The sequence below is a fragment of the Hyla sarda genome, chromosome 5 (genome assembly GCF_029499605.1).
Source record: "Hyla sarda isolate aHylSar1 chromosome 5, aHylSar1.hap1, whole genome shotgun sequence".
Classification (NCBI taxonomy): Eukaryota; Metazoa; Chordata; class Amphibia; order Anura; family Hylidae; genus Hyla; species Hyla sarda.
The window spans coordinates 254,159,629-254,174,103 of NC_079193.1; positions in this window are offsets into that span (position 1 = coordinate 254,159,629).

The following is a 14,475-nucleotide window of genomic DNA, read 5'->3' on the forward strand; positions in this document are numbered from 1 at the left end:
GACACGCTATATTGATGATGTCTTCATTCTATGGACAGGCACTGAGAGTGACTTTAAACAGTTTATGGACTCAATTAATGTTAATGATATAGGGTTGAAGTTTACATATACACTCAGCCTCTCACATCTGGACTTCTTGGATGTGACCATCAAGAAGGATGATCACAGTGGTCTAGTCACTAATGTTTTTCGCAAGGCTACTGCAACGAACAGCCTCCTGAGGTGGGAGAGTTGCCATCCGGGGCCCCTTAAAAAGGGGATCCCCAAAGGGCAATACCTCCGCCTCAGGAGGAACTGTTCACAGGAGAGAGATTTTATTGTGCAGGCGAGGGATCTTAGGGAGAGGTTCAGAGAACGTGGCTACCCTGATCAGGTGCTTACCCCAGCCTTTCAACATGCGGTAACAACTCCTAGGCAGGAATTGCTAGTCCCTAAAATCCAACCTGAAAAATCACAGACTTGTAGAGTGATAGGTACCTTTGATAATAAATCTACACAAGTCCGAGAAATTTTACAAAGGCATTGGAGTATCTTAATGATGGACAAAGATATAGCACCTTTAGTGGGCAATTACCCACTAATTACGTACAGAAAAGGGAGAAGTGTAGGGGATAACATCACTCAAAGTCATCTAGCACCCCCCTCACCTTCTAAGACATGGCTGGGCAGTGGTACGACGAATGGATCTTACAAATGCGGCCACTGTAAGGCCTGCCCCTTTATGAGGAAAACGGAAAGTATCACTGTGCCATCACTTGATAAAATGTTTAAAATCAAAGGTATGATTAACTGTAGTACAAAAGCAGTTATCTATGTCGCCATATGATCCTGCAACCTACTATATGTAGGCAAAACTATTAGAGAACTGCGCCGTAGAGTGCTTGAGCATATAGGTGACATCCGCAATAAAAGGGATACAGCAGTGGCGAGGCATATTAATGAATCTCATGGGGGTGATCCTCAACATCTAGAATTTTTTGGCATAGAAAAGATGCGACCCTCACCGAGAGGAGGTAATCTGGACCAGATGCTGCTTCAACATGAGACACGTTGGATTTATACTTTAGATTCAGTAACCCCCAAGGGACTTAATGAGCAATTGTGCTATACTAGTTTCCTTTAGTTGTGGCTTTGACCGCTGGGGATATTTCTAGGGGTGACTATAGGTAGTTAGTGGGGGCTGTAGTCAGCCTTTGAGCTAGGACACACCCCTTAACTAGGGATGTGTAGGGTATCCTAGACTAGGTTCCTGTGCGGGACCGCCCTTTTTAGGGCGGCCACCCCGCCTAGGTTTAGGGACTAGTTTTAGGGTCTAATAGCGTGTATCTAGGTCCACTAGGCCCCCGCATATTCTCCCTCCCCCCCCCTTTCAAGCTGGGTGTTCCCCTCTCCCCAGCGGCCATTCACGCCTCAATTACAGCTGTTTTTATCTTACTTATTTGTTTAATCTATGCGCATTTTCTCATTAAGATATGGGCTTCCCTGTGCCTCTCCCCTGGGGTCCCTCTGCCTGCATCGTTCCTCCTTACATAGATTCTTTGATTAGTAGGAGGTCCACTACTTTAATCTGATTGGATATGTTGGTTCAGTATCATTTACATCACTTGGTAACACTTTCCTCATCATTACTAATCCGGGTTTTCTCTTTGGTGTAATCTGGACTTATCCAAATAAAGCCCTTTTAGTTCATGGGCCAGCTTACCTCTGACCCATGAACCGTACTTATCCCACAGAGCTCAAAGGGTTAACTGTTCTTTGCCCGCTACCCCGCGATACGAGCGGTGTGTAGGTTACGCCCTCCAGCGTCAGGCGTTCGCATGGAGACGGCAGACGGGCGGAGACTCCTCCCATGGCTCCGGAAGCGGATAAGACGTCAGACGCCGTTAGCTCCGGACATGTGTGTGAGAAGCCGGCATACAGCTCGGCTCCCCACCACTGCGGGTTACACACATTGTCCGGAGCGCTTCACACTTACCTCTTGCGCCAGAACCGTGAGTAAAATCCTTCCCTTGCAGGTATTGATCATAACTACCATAAGGGATAGGTGGAGAACAATATATTCCTCTATGCTTTATTACAGGTTTCACGTCGAGTCCCGACAGGACCGTGAGTGTATTTTCTTGTACTGTGGCTAGCATCTCCCCTTCCCAGCTACGACATGGTGTACTGAATATGGTTTCCTGTTGTCTGCATCTTTCTTACAGGTGGAATCTGGGAAGGGTGAAGGAAGCGTTTCCGATACTTCGAGCCACATCCTGGCTATAGACCATTATCCAATAATTCACTGTGGATAAATGATTTTTTGTTTTATGGCATCCATTTGTTGAGCCCCTGAGGAGGACACATGCTACTTTGTGCCGAAACGCGTAGGGCCGTTGTGTCATGGGATACATCTAGTCCCTCTGGGCAGATTGTATCCTGGATGTGATATCTTGTTATATATACTTGGGATTTTGTCCCCTGGTCTATATTTTAGCAGCATAGCTTTGGCGTACTATTGCTAAGAGGCCCTTATCCGGGTCAAATGGCTGATTATTATTCATCACTATTATTATAATATTTTAGAGGTGGTTATTAAGAGTTATATTTTATGCACACTCCCCCCATTTTTTCCAATTTAATTTTTGGGAGCTGATTAATTACACTGGTCCGTAGATACCACATCATCTACCTGTATATCATTGACTGTTTGAGTGGACACATGCACATTTGTGGCCTGCTGGAGGTCATTTTGCAGGGCTCTGGCAGTACTCCTCCTTGCACAAAGGTGGAGGTAGTGGTCCTGCTGCTGGGTTGTTGCCCTCCTACGGCCCCCTCCATGTCTCCTGATGTACTGGCCTGTGTCCTGGTAGTGCCTCCATGCTCTGGACACTATGCTGACAGACACAGCAAACCTTCTTGCCACAGCTCGCATTGATGTGCGATCCTGGATGAGCTGTACTACCTGAGCCACTTGTGTGGGTTCTAGACTACGTCTTATGCTACCACTAGAATGAAAGCACCGCCAGCATTAAAGAGTGACCAAAACATCAGCCAGGAAGCATAGGAACTGAGAAGTGGTTTGTGATCACCACCTGCAGAACCGCTACTTTATTGGGGGTATCTCGCTAATTGCCTATAATTTCCACCCGTTGTCTGTTCCTGCATGTGAAATTGATTGTAAAGCAGTGTTGCTTCCTGAGTGGACAATGTGATTTTACAGAAGTGTGATTGACTTTGAGGTACATTGTGTGGTTTAAAGGGGTACTCCGGTGGAAAACGTATTTTTTTTTTTTTTTTTTTTTAATTAACTGGTGCCAGAAAGGTAAACAGATTTGTAAATTACTTCTATTAAAAAATCTTATACCTACTTATTAGCTAATGAATACTACAGAGGAAATTCTTTTTTTTTTTTGGAACACAGGGCTCTCTGCTGACATCTCTGTCCATTTTAAGAACTGTACAGAGTAGGAGAAAATCCCTATAGCAAACATATGTTGCTCTGAACAGTTCCTAAAATGGACAGAGATGTCAGCAGAGAGCCCTGTGTTCCAAGAAAAAAAAAAAAAAAAGAATTTCCTCTGTAGTATTCAGCAGCTAATAAGTAGTATAAGGATTCAGATTTTTTTTTAATATAAGTAATTTACCTATTTTTTTTTTTATAACTTTCTGGCACCAGTTGATTTAAAAAAAAAAAAGTTTTCCACTGGAGTACCCCTTTAAGTGTTCCCTTTATTTTTTTTTGAGCAGTGTAGTTAGCCAGGTAGGCAGGCAGACAGGTTTATAGTTAGCCAGGTAGGTAGATTGTTTGGTAGCCAGGTATATAGTTAGCGCCCCCCGACCCACCCCAGGCTATAAAATAAAAAAAATAAACCTTATGCTCACCTGATTATGTCCCACACAGCCATCTCCTCTGAAGTGCAGCCAGCCCATATTTTCCTTTCTCCACAGTGAAGGCGCTGATGAGGGTTGTCATCGGTGCCTGCAGTGAGGGTCACGTCTCTTCTCAGTTTAGGTCGCAAATGTGGCTCACACTGAGAGGAAGCTTTCAGCTGTATGCATGTGAGCCGCGAATACAGCTAAAAACAGCGTTAGCCTATGGATCCGGGACAAGTGTTCAAGATCCCCAGTAGCAGCGGTGAGCCCTTAACTTGGCCGGACCCTCTGACCACTTTCGAATGGATCAGCCAGTCTGTTCACCCTGATTATTGTAATATACATTGGTTAAAAAATGCTCAGTACTTCTTACCACTTCTCTGCCCAGAACACTGTTTGTCTCTTGGCTCTGTGCCAAAACAAAACACAGGAAGTGTAAATGGGACAAGCAGGGCTCTGTGCATGCCCCTGGCTTGTCAAACAGCCTGCAGAGTAAGCTATGGGTGTGTTACAGACCCTCAATGTACAGAGCAGCCAGATGTGCAAGTACCATGCCCAAGGCATCAGAATGGGGAAGGGGATTTAAATGGGTTAAAACAGAGATCGAACCTTGAAGCAGATGGGTTATAGCAGCAGAAGACCACACCAGATGCTACTCCTGTCAGCTAAGAATAGGAAACTGAGGCTGCAATTCACAGAGGCTCACCAAAATAGGACAATGGAAGACTGCAAGAATGTTGCCGGGTCTGAGGAGTCTCTATGCCAGATGTGACATTCACATGGCAGGGTCAGAATTTGGCACAAGCAACATGAAAGCATGGATCCATCCTGCCTTGTATTGGTAATGGTTCAGGCTGCTGGTGGTGTAATATTGTAGGGGACATTTTGTTGGCAAAATTTGGGCTCCTTAGTGCTAACTGATCGTTTAAACACAACAGCCTACCTGAGTATTGTTGCTGACCATGTCCATCCCTTTATGACAAAACTGCACCTATCTTCTTATGACAAATGAGTTCACTGTACTCCAATAGCCTCCAGTCACCAGGTCTCAATACAACAGAGCATCACTGCAAAAAGGAAAGATATCCAGCACGGAAGTCTTGATATAACTTGACGTTTATTTAGAAATCCATTAAAAACAGTGATCCACCAACATACAGCTATAGAAACACACAGGATCTGACGCGTTTGTCTAATCGGCCTTAATCATAGATCCATGATCTATGCCGCACCTTGCCCCACATAGAGGGGTACACTTAATATGAAACAAGCTTTGAATATGTGAATGAAGTGCAGACTTCCAGATTTATGTCAACAGAGAAGGAATTGCATCTATGCTTTAGTCCCTTAATTTCCACAGGCTCAAAAGTAATTGGACACACTAATGTAATAAATACAAGGACTATTTTTAGAACTGAGATAAAAAAAATATCTTGCAGTGAACGGTTGACTGAAGTCAGGATCACTGCACCAGTTATTCACTTTATGTTTCCTGGCTACTACCTATGACCACTGACAAATCGTAGCTAGCGCTTACAAAGTCTGTCCAAAACAAATAGACATTCTCCCATTAGCATAATAGCTGTTTTTCTGTTAGGATTCAGAGTGATAATGGATTGATAAAAGATCTTATATTTTCATGAAAAGATAAACATTATGTTACAGATTCCAGGCTAGTTTGGCTATTTCTCTCCTCCAGGAGCCTGTCGCCCTCCTTGCAGCTTCTCTGTAATTGCTTAGAAACCCCTCCAGCCACAGAAAGAATACATTTATTAAAACTGTGCAACAGGAATCCGCACCAAAGCAAGAACAAATATGGCATCAGGGAGAAACTGCCCACTCTTAAGCATAGAAAGGGAATGTGATACATTACAAAATCCATAATAAAATGAAAAGTTTGATAGATAATCTCTGACTTCACTTCATATTATGTACATCTACAGCGACTTAACCCCTTAAGGACGCAGGACTTACTCAAACGGCCCCTTTTCCGTGTCCTTAAGGACACAGGACGTTTGAGTACGTCCTGTCAAATCCCAGCCCCCCGCTGCTAGCTGGAGGGGAGCCGATGCCCGATGCCTGCTGAAATCGTTCAGCAGGCATCGGGGCATATCGCCCAGGGGGGTCATGATGACCCCCCATGTCTGCGATGGCCGCAGATCGCTGGACAATTCAGTCCAGCGAACTGCGGCAGATTCCGGGTCAATCGGGACTCCAGTGATCCGATGACCCGGAATTACAGGCTATTCGGGGCCGTCTCTGACGGCCCCGAACAGCCACAGCCAGCAGGGGTGAGGTGGCACTGGTGCCACCTCACGATCGCCCTGATTCGTCGTCCGGTTTCCCGGCCAACCAATCAGGGCGCCTGCTGCGGGTGTCACTCCCGCAACCCGCTCCGCCCCTCTTCCAGAGGACGTGAGCGGGTGCGGGACGTGCAACCCGGGAGCTGGGGACCCCGATCCTCGGCGTCCCTGTTGGGATCGGGGCCCCAGGAGCGGCGGCCGCGGCGGCGACGACAAGGGACTGATGTGATGCGGCGTGAATCGTTGGAGGCGAGTGACAGCCTCCTGCTGTTGCTTAGCAACAGCTCCCAGCATGCAAAAAGGGCATGCTGGGAGCTGTAGTGATGCAACAGCAGGAGGCAGACCACCACAACTCTGGGCATGCTGGGACTTACAGTTTTGCAACAGCTGGAGGCACATTTTTTCTATGGAAAAGTGTACCTTCAGCTGCTGTGTAACTACAACTCCCAGCTTGCACAAACAGCTAAAGTGCATGCTGAGAGTTGTAGTGGTGCATCTGCTGGTTGCATAACTACAACTCCCAGCATGCCCATTGGCTGTCGGTGACTGCTGAGAGTTGTAGTTTTGCAACAGCTGAAGGCACACTGAGTTAAGTAGCAAACCAGTGTGTCTCCAGCTGTTGCATAACTACAACCCCCAGCATCCCCAGCCAAAGTAGTATGCCTAAAGCTGTTGCATAACTACAACTCCCAGCATGTACAGTCTATCAGTGCATGCTGGGGTTTGTAGCTTTTGCAACAGCTGAAGGCACACTGGTTGCAAAACACTGAGTTTGTTACCAAACTCGGTGTTTCACAACCAGTGTGCCTCCAGCTGTTGCAAAACTACAACTCCCAGCATGCACTGATAGACTGTACATGCTGGGAGTTGTAGTTTTGCAACAGCTGGATGTCTCCCCCCCCCCCCCCCCCCCCCAATGTGAATGTACAGGGTACACTTACATGGGCGAAGGTTTACAGTAAGTATCCGGCTGCAAGTTTGAGCTGCGGCAAATTTTCTGCCGCAGCTCAAACTACCAGCGAGAAACTACTGTGAACCCCCGCCCGTGCGACTGTACCCTAAAAACACTATACTACACTAACACAAAATAAAAAGTACTATATATACACATACCCCTACACAGCCCCCCTCCCCAATAAAAATGAAAAACGTCCGGTACACCAGGGTTTCCAAAACGGAGCCTCCAGCTGTTGCAAAACAACTACTCCCAGAATTACCAGACAGCCACTGACTGTCCAGGCATGCTGGGAGTTTTACAACAGCTGGAGGCACCCTGTTTGGGAATCACTGGCGTAGAATACCCCCATGTCCACCCATATGCAAATCCCTAATTCAGTACTCGGGAGAAATTGTGTTACAAATTTTGGGGGAGTATTTTCTGCTTTTACCCTTTTTAAAAATGTAAAATTTTTGGGAAAAGAAGCATTTTAGGTAAAAAAAAATAATTTTTTTTTACATATGCAAAAGTCGTGAAACACCTGTGGGGTATTAAGGTTAACTTAACCTCTTGTTACGTTCCCCGAGGGGTCTAGTTTCCAAAATAGTATGCCATGTGGTTTTTTTTTTTTGCTGTTCTGGCACCATAGGGGCTTCCTAAATGCGGCATGCCCCCAGAGCAAAATTTGCTTTCAAAAAGCCAAATGTGACTCCTTCTCTTCTGAGACCTGTAGTGCGCCAGCAAAGCACTTTTCACCCCCATATGGGGTGTTTTCTGAATCGGGAGAAATTGGGCTTCAAATTTTGGGGGGCATTTTCTGCTTTAACCCTTTGTAAAAATGTAATTTTTTTGGGAAACCAAGCATTTTAGGTAAAATTATTATTATTTTTTTTACATATGCAAAAGTTGTGAAACCCCTGTGGGGTATTAAGGTTCACTTTACCCCTTGTTACGTTCCCCAAGGGGTCTAGTTTCCAAAATGGTATGCCATGTGTTTTTTTTTGCTGTCTTGGCACCATAGGGACTTCCTAAATGCGGCATGCCCCCAGAGCAAAATTTCCTTCAAAAAAGCCAAATGTAACTCCTTCTCTTCTGAGACCTGTAGTGCGCCAGCAGAGCACTTTTCACCCCCATATGGGGTGTTTTCTGAATCGGGAGAAATTGGGCTTCAAATTTTGGGGGGTATTTTCTGCTATTACAATTTTTTTAAATGTTAAACTTTTGGGAAACCAAGCATTTTAGGGAATTTTTTTTTTTTTTTTTTACATATGCAAAAGTCGTGAATCACCTGTGGGGTATTAAGGTTTACTTTACCCCTTGTTATGTTCCCCAAGGGGTCTAGTTTCCAAAATGGTATGCCATGTGGGGTTTTTTGCTGTTCTGGCACCATAGGGGCTTCCTAAAGGTGACATGCCCCCCAAAAACCATTTGTCGCTCCTTCCCTTCTGAGCCCTCTACTTCGCCCGCCAAACAATTAACATAGACATATGAGGTATGTGCTTAATCGAGAGAAATTGGGTTTCAAATACAAGTAAAAAATTTCTCCTTTTTACCCCTTGCAAAAATTCAAAAATTGGGTCTACAAAAACATGCGAGTGTAAAAAATGAAGATTATGAATTTTCTCCTTCACTTTGCTGCTGTTCCTGTGAAACACCTAAAGGGTTAAAACGCTGACTGAATGTCATTTTGAATACTTTGGGGGGTGCAGTTTTTATAATGGGGTAATTTATGGGGTATTTCTAATATGAAGACCCTTCAAATTTACTTCAAACCTGAACTGGTCTCTGAAAAAAAGAGTTTCAAAATTTTGTGAAAAATTTTAAAATTGCTGCTGAACTTTGAAGCCCTCTGATGTTTCCAAAAGTAAAAACACGTCAATTTTATGATGCAAACATAAAGTGGACATATTGTATATGTGAATAAAAAAAAATTATTTGGAATATCCATTTTCCTTCAAAGTTAGAAAAATGCAAAATTTTCAAATTTTTCATCAAATTTTGGGATTTTTCACCAAGAAAGGAAGCAAGTTACCAAAAAATGTTACCACTATGTTAAAGTAGAATATGCCACGAAAAAGCTATCTCGGAATCAGAATGATAACTAAAAGCATTCCAGAGTTATTAATGTTTAAAGTGACAGTGGTCAGAATTGCAAAAAATGGCCGAGTCCTTAAGGTGAAAAAGGGCTCAGTCCTTAAGGGGTTAAAGGGGTATTCAGTCCAAAGACATCTTATCCCCTATCCAAAGGATAGGAGATAAGTTGTCTGATCACAGGAGGCCCACAGGTGGTACACCCCCCTCCGTGCATCACCCGCATTCTATGCAGGAATGCAGCTCCAGTCTGGTAAACCTGTGTTTCCGGGACTTGAGAGGTGACGTCACGACATGCCCCCTCCATTCATGTCTATGGGAGGGGGCATGATGGCGGTCATGCCCCCTCCCATAAACATGAATGGAGAGGGCGTAGCATAGACGTCACCTCTTAAGTCCTGGAAACACAGGTTTCCCAGACTGGAGCTGCATCCCTGCATAGAATGCAGGAGCTGCACGGCGGGGGGGGGGGGGGGGTGTACCACCGGCGGGCCTCCTGAGATCAGACATCTTATTGAAAGGGTTAAGATTTTTAGAAGTAATGGAGGAAAAAATTGAAGTACAAAAATTAAAAAACCTGTGGTTCTTAAGGGGTTAATAAGCCTTCACACGGCTGAATTATTGGGCAAATCCATAATGAAATTAAACGGACCTACGATCCAATGATTATCTGGGAGGTCCTTTATTTTGATTATTGTTGAATAGAACAGCTATGAGCAGGCAAAGTGTTCCCTGAATAGGAACATCTGGCAGAAATCTTAAAGTCTTGAAAATGGAGGAATATTTCTTCTTATATCTTTTCATGTACGAATTTGTGTTTATGTGTATACATTATAAAATAACTATTGTATATAAAACTATCAGTTTGTAAATATTTACCAAATTGAAATATCAATAAAAATCAAAATGAATAAGACAAAAAGTAAAGAAAATATGCTAGTTGGGCTTTTTTTTCTCTTTCAAGAAAGAGTAGAATAGAAGTAGCATCTGTTCTTTATTTTAACTAATTTATTTCGATCCACTCTGTTTTTGCTTAAAAATATCACCATGTAAAAGCACAGGTCAATTATTGAGAATGAGCATGTAGAAGGGCCTAACAGGCTTGTTGACTGTTTCCAATCATGCACAACAAAATAGACTTTAATACAGTCTATCTGTAAATGTATTTTTCTTAAATTTTATCCCATATTATTTCATCCTACTTCAATATGTATCCATTTATTATTGCATATTGTCAGCGCCTTTTGAGGACTGACAATTACACCATAGAGATAATCAAATTAAAGTAATCAAAAATAACTAGAAGATTATATTAGAGAACAGTATATATTTGTCTTCTCCGATTTTCCCAGGGTGTATAAAAGGTACACATCCTTTTCCATACCAGTTCTCGCATAATCGCAATTTAAATATTGTAGAGCCACTTATTCTTCCTTGTTTCCTCTGGACAGGTTTTGATAAATCTACCCCTTTATGCAAGAAGTTACTTTACTTCTTATGCATATTAATTCTATATGTAAACTGTAAAAAATGGATAGGCAAACATTTAAAGTGTATTTCCAATAGTAATGGTGAAAAAACAGGTAACAAAACACCCCCTCCTTAGTGTGCGTTTGCCCACCAACACAGTCTCTCTCCTGTTATGACATACATTCATTTTTGTAAGCCTAGCATAGTGTGCCCTCATGTTTTTAAGTGCCATATAAGCTTCTGCTGAAAAATGGACTGGTTGCTAGGATGTCTTGGCATTGCTTGGTCTAGGAAGAATGTAAGCTCAACGAGCCACACCAGGGAGGCAGCGGGAGATTAGGGAGGTATACAAGTGGCTCAGAAGCTGGTGTAGGAAGGAGGAGTTTGGGTTCATGGAGAATTGGGCTGACTTCCCTGTCGCATACCAGCTCTACCGTAGGGACTTTCTGCACCTCAATGGGGAGGGTGCAGTTGTGCTTGGGTAGAAGATGGCTAGAAGGGTGGAGGAGTGTTTAAACTAGGGACTGGGGGAAGATAATGTTGATAGAGAGAGGGGACTTAAGATACCTGGGGGTAGAGCAGAGGGAGGGGTTAGAATAGTTAATAGAGATAGGCTTCATAGGGGAAAAAAACATACACCATTGAATTGCATGTTGACTAATACCAGCAGTCTGTCCAATAAACCTGACGAACTGGAGTTGATAATGTCTGAGGAGGATTATGACATAGTGGGTATAACAGAGACATGGTTGGACCATAGCTGTGACTGGGCGGTCAACATACTGGGTTATAGTCTATTCAGGAAGGATCGGACAAAAAGGAAAGGGGGAAGAGTTTGTCTTTATGTAAAGTCCAGTCTGAAGGCCGCACTGCAGGAGGATATAAGTGGGAGAAAAAACGATAATGTGAAGTGACTATGGGTAGAAATATATGGAGATAAAAAAAAAAATTCTGATAGGGATTTGCTATAAGCCACCAAACAATGGAAGAGGCAGAAGATCAGTTCATGAGGCAAACAAACAAGGCAGTAAATCAGAATGATGTGACAATAATGGGGGACTTTAACTATCCTGATATAAACTGGGAGAGAGACCTGGGAATCTCAAAGGAAACAGGTTTCTGACTATAGCTAAAGACAATTATCTGTCCCAAATGGTGCAGTGCCCGACCAGAGGGGGCACCCTGCTAGACTTAATATTAACCAATAGACCTGACAGAGTAACTAATGTGCAAGTAGAAGAATAGTGATCATAATATAATACACTATAACTTGTTCTTCAAATAGGAATCTTGCAAGGGGCCACAGAAACAATGAACTTTAGGAAGGCAAAGTTTGATCAACCCAGAGAAAAATATTAAAAATATAAAATGGATAATGTCCTCAAAAACAAGAATACTGACACTAAATGGGAGACTTAAGAATATTTGAAATGATCACTGTATAATACCTTATGGGAATAAAAGGATCAGGAATAAAAGACCAGCATGGATGAATAAAAATGTTAAGGAAGCAATAAATGACAAAAATAAAGCATTTAAGCTACTAAAACAGGACGTCAGTAAAGAAGCATTAAAACGCTATAGAGAAAAATTTTACATATGTAAAAAAAGACTCATTGGTTAAAAATGAAAGTGTTTGAGGAAGAAATTATAGATGGGGGATCAGGAAAGCAAAGACAGTGGGGATCAAAAGCTTTGGCACCCCAGGTAAAAATTTGTATTTATGTGCATAAAGAAGCAAAGGAAAGATTGAAAAATCTCCAAAAGGCATCAAATTACAGATTAGACATTCTTATATATGTCAACAAAAGTTAATTTTTTTTACATATTTACACTTTCAAAATAACAGAAAACTAAAAAATGGCATCTGCAAAAGTTTGGGCACCCTGCAGTTAATATCTTGTACTGCACCCTTTGGAAAGTATCACAGCTTGGAAACGCTTTTTGTAGCCAGCCAAGAGTCTTTCAATTCTTGTTTGAGGTATCTTTGCCCATTCTTCCTTACAAAAGTCTTCTTCCTTCGTTAAGTTCTTTGAGATTTCTGTGCTGTCTGTCACGCACTGCTCTTTTAAAGGTCTATCCAAAGATTTTCAATTATGTTGAGGTCAGCAGATTGTGAAAGCCATGGCAAAACGTTCAGTTTACACCTTTTGATGTAATCCCCCGTGGATTTCGAGGTGTGTTTAGGATCATTATCCATGTGTAGCAGCCATCCTCTCTTTAACTTCAGCTTTTTCACAGATGGCATCAAGTTAGCATCCAAAATTTGCTGAAATTTTATTGAATCCATTTTTCCTTCTACCCGTGAGATGTTCTCTGTGCCACTGGCTGCAATACAACCCCCAAAGCATGATTGATCCACCCCCATGCTTATCAGTTGGACAGAGGTTTGTTTCATTAAATTCTGTTCCCCTTCTCCAAACATACCTTTGCTCATTCAGGCCAAAAAGTTTAATTTTAACCTCATTGGTCCACAGAACTTGTTTCCAATATGCATCAGGCTTGTCTATACATTAATTTGCAAAGTTTAAACGCTGATTGTTGTGGTGAGGATGTAGAAGAGGTTTTCTTATGAGGACTCTTCCATGAAGACCAAATTTGTACAAGTATCTCTTTATAGTGGAATTGTGTACCACAACTCCAGTGTCTGCCAGATCTTTCTGGAGGGATTGTGCAGTCAAACATGGGTTTTGAATTGTTTTTCTCACAATCCTGCGAGCTGTTCCGTACGATATTTTTCTTGATCTTCCAGATCTTGCTTTAACTTCCACTGTTCATGATGACTGCCATTTCTTAATTACATTCCGAAAAGAGGATATTGACATCTGAAAACGTTTTGCTATCTTCTTATAGCCTTCTACAGCTTTGTGAGCATCAACTATTTTCAGTTTCAGATTTCTAGACAACTGCTCAGAAGAACCCATGGTGCTGATTGTTGTAGCAAGGTCAGATGAGTCTGGGCATTTAAAACCTTTGAGATTGACGTCATCTGGTCTTCCCAGATGAGATTGAGAACAATCCATGACACTGACAGGTCTCCGCTTTGCAAAGGGGGCAGTGCATGCTATAAATTCTGCAGGGTGCCCAAACTTTTGCAGACGCCATTTTTTGGTTTTCTATTATTTTGAAAAAAGTGAAAATGATGGAAATAAAATCTAACTTTTGTTGACATATTATAAGAAGGTCTAATCTGTAATTTGATGCCTTTTGGAGATTTTTCCATCATTCCTTGGCTTCTTTATGCACATTAATACAAATTTTTACCTGGGGTGCCCAAACTTTTGATCCCCACTGTATATTAAACCAATTCTTCTCCACTGTATTCACTGAGGAAAATTTTATTGCAGGTGAAATAGAGCAAGATAAGGTAAACTCTCCAGTACAGGTCCCCTGTCTAACCCAGGAAGAAGTACAGTGGCGCCTACAAAAAATCAAAATAGACAAATCACCATGCCCAGATGGCATTCACCCCCCGTGTTCTAAAGGAATTAAGTAATGTAATAGACAGACCCCTATTTTTTTAATATTCAGGGACTCTATAGTAACAGGGACTGTTCCACAAGACTGGCGCATGGCAACTGTGCTGCCAATATTTAAAAAGGGGTCAAAAAGGTGATCCAGGGAATTATAGACCTGTTAGTTTAACCTCCGTTGTATATAACTTGTTCGAGGGGTTTTCTAAGAGATGCTATTTTGGAGTATCATAATAAATGTATGACTCCATATTAGCATGGCTTTATGAGGGATCGGTCCTGTCAAACTAACCTGATCAGCTTTTGTGAGGTGGTGAGCTCCAGACTGGACGAAGGGCAATCACTG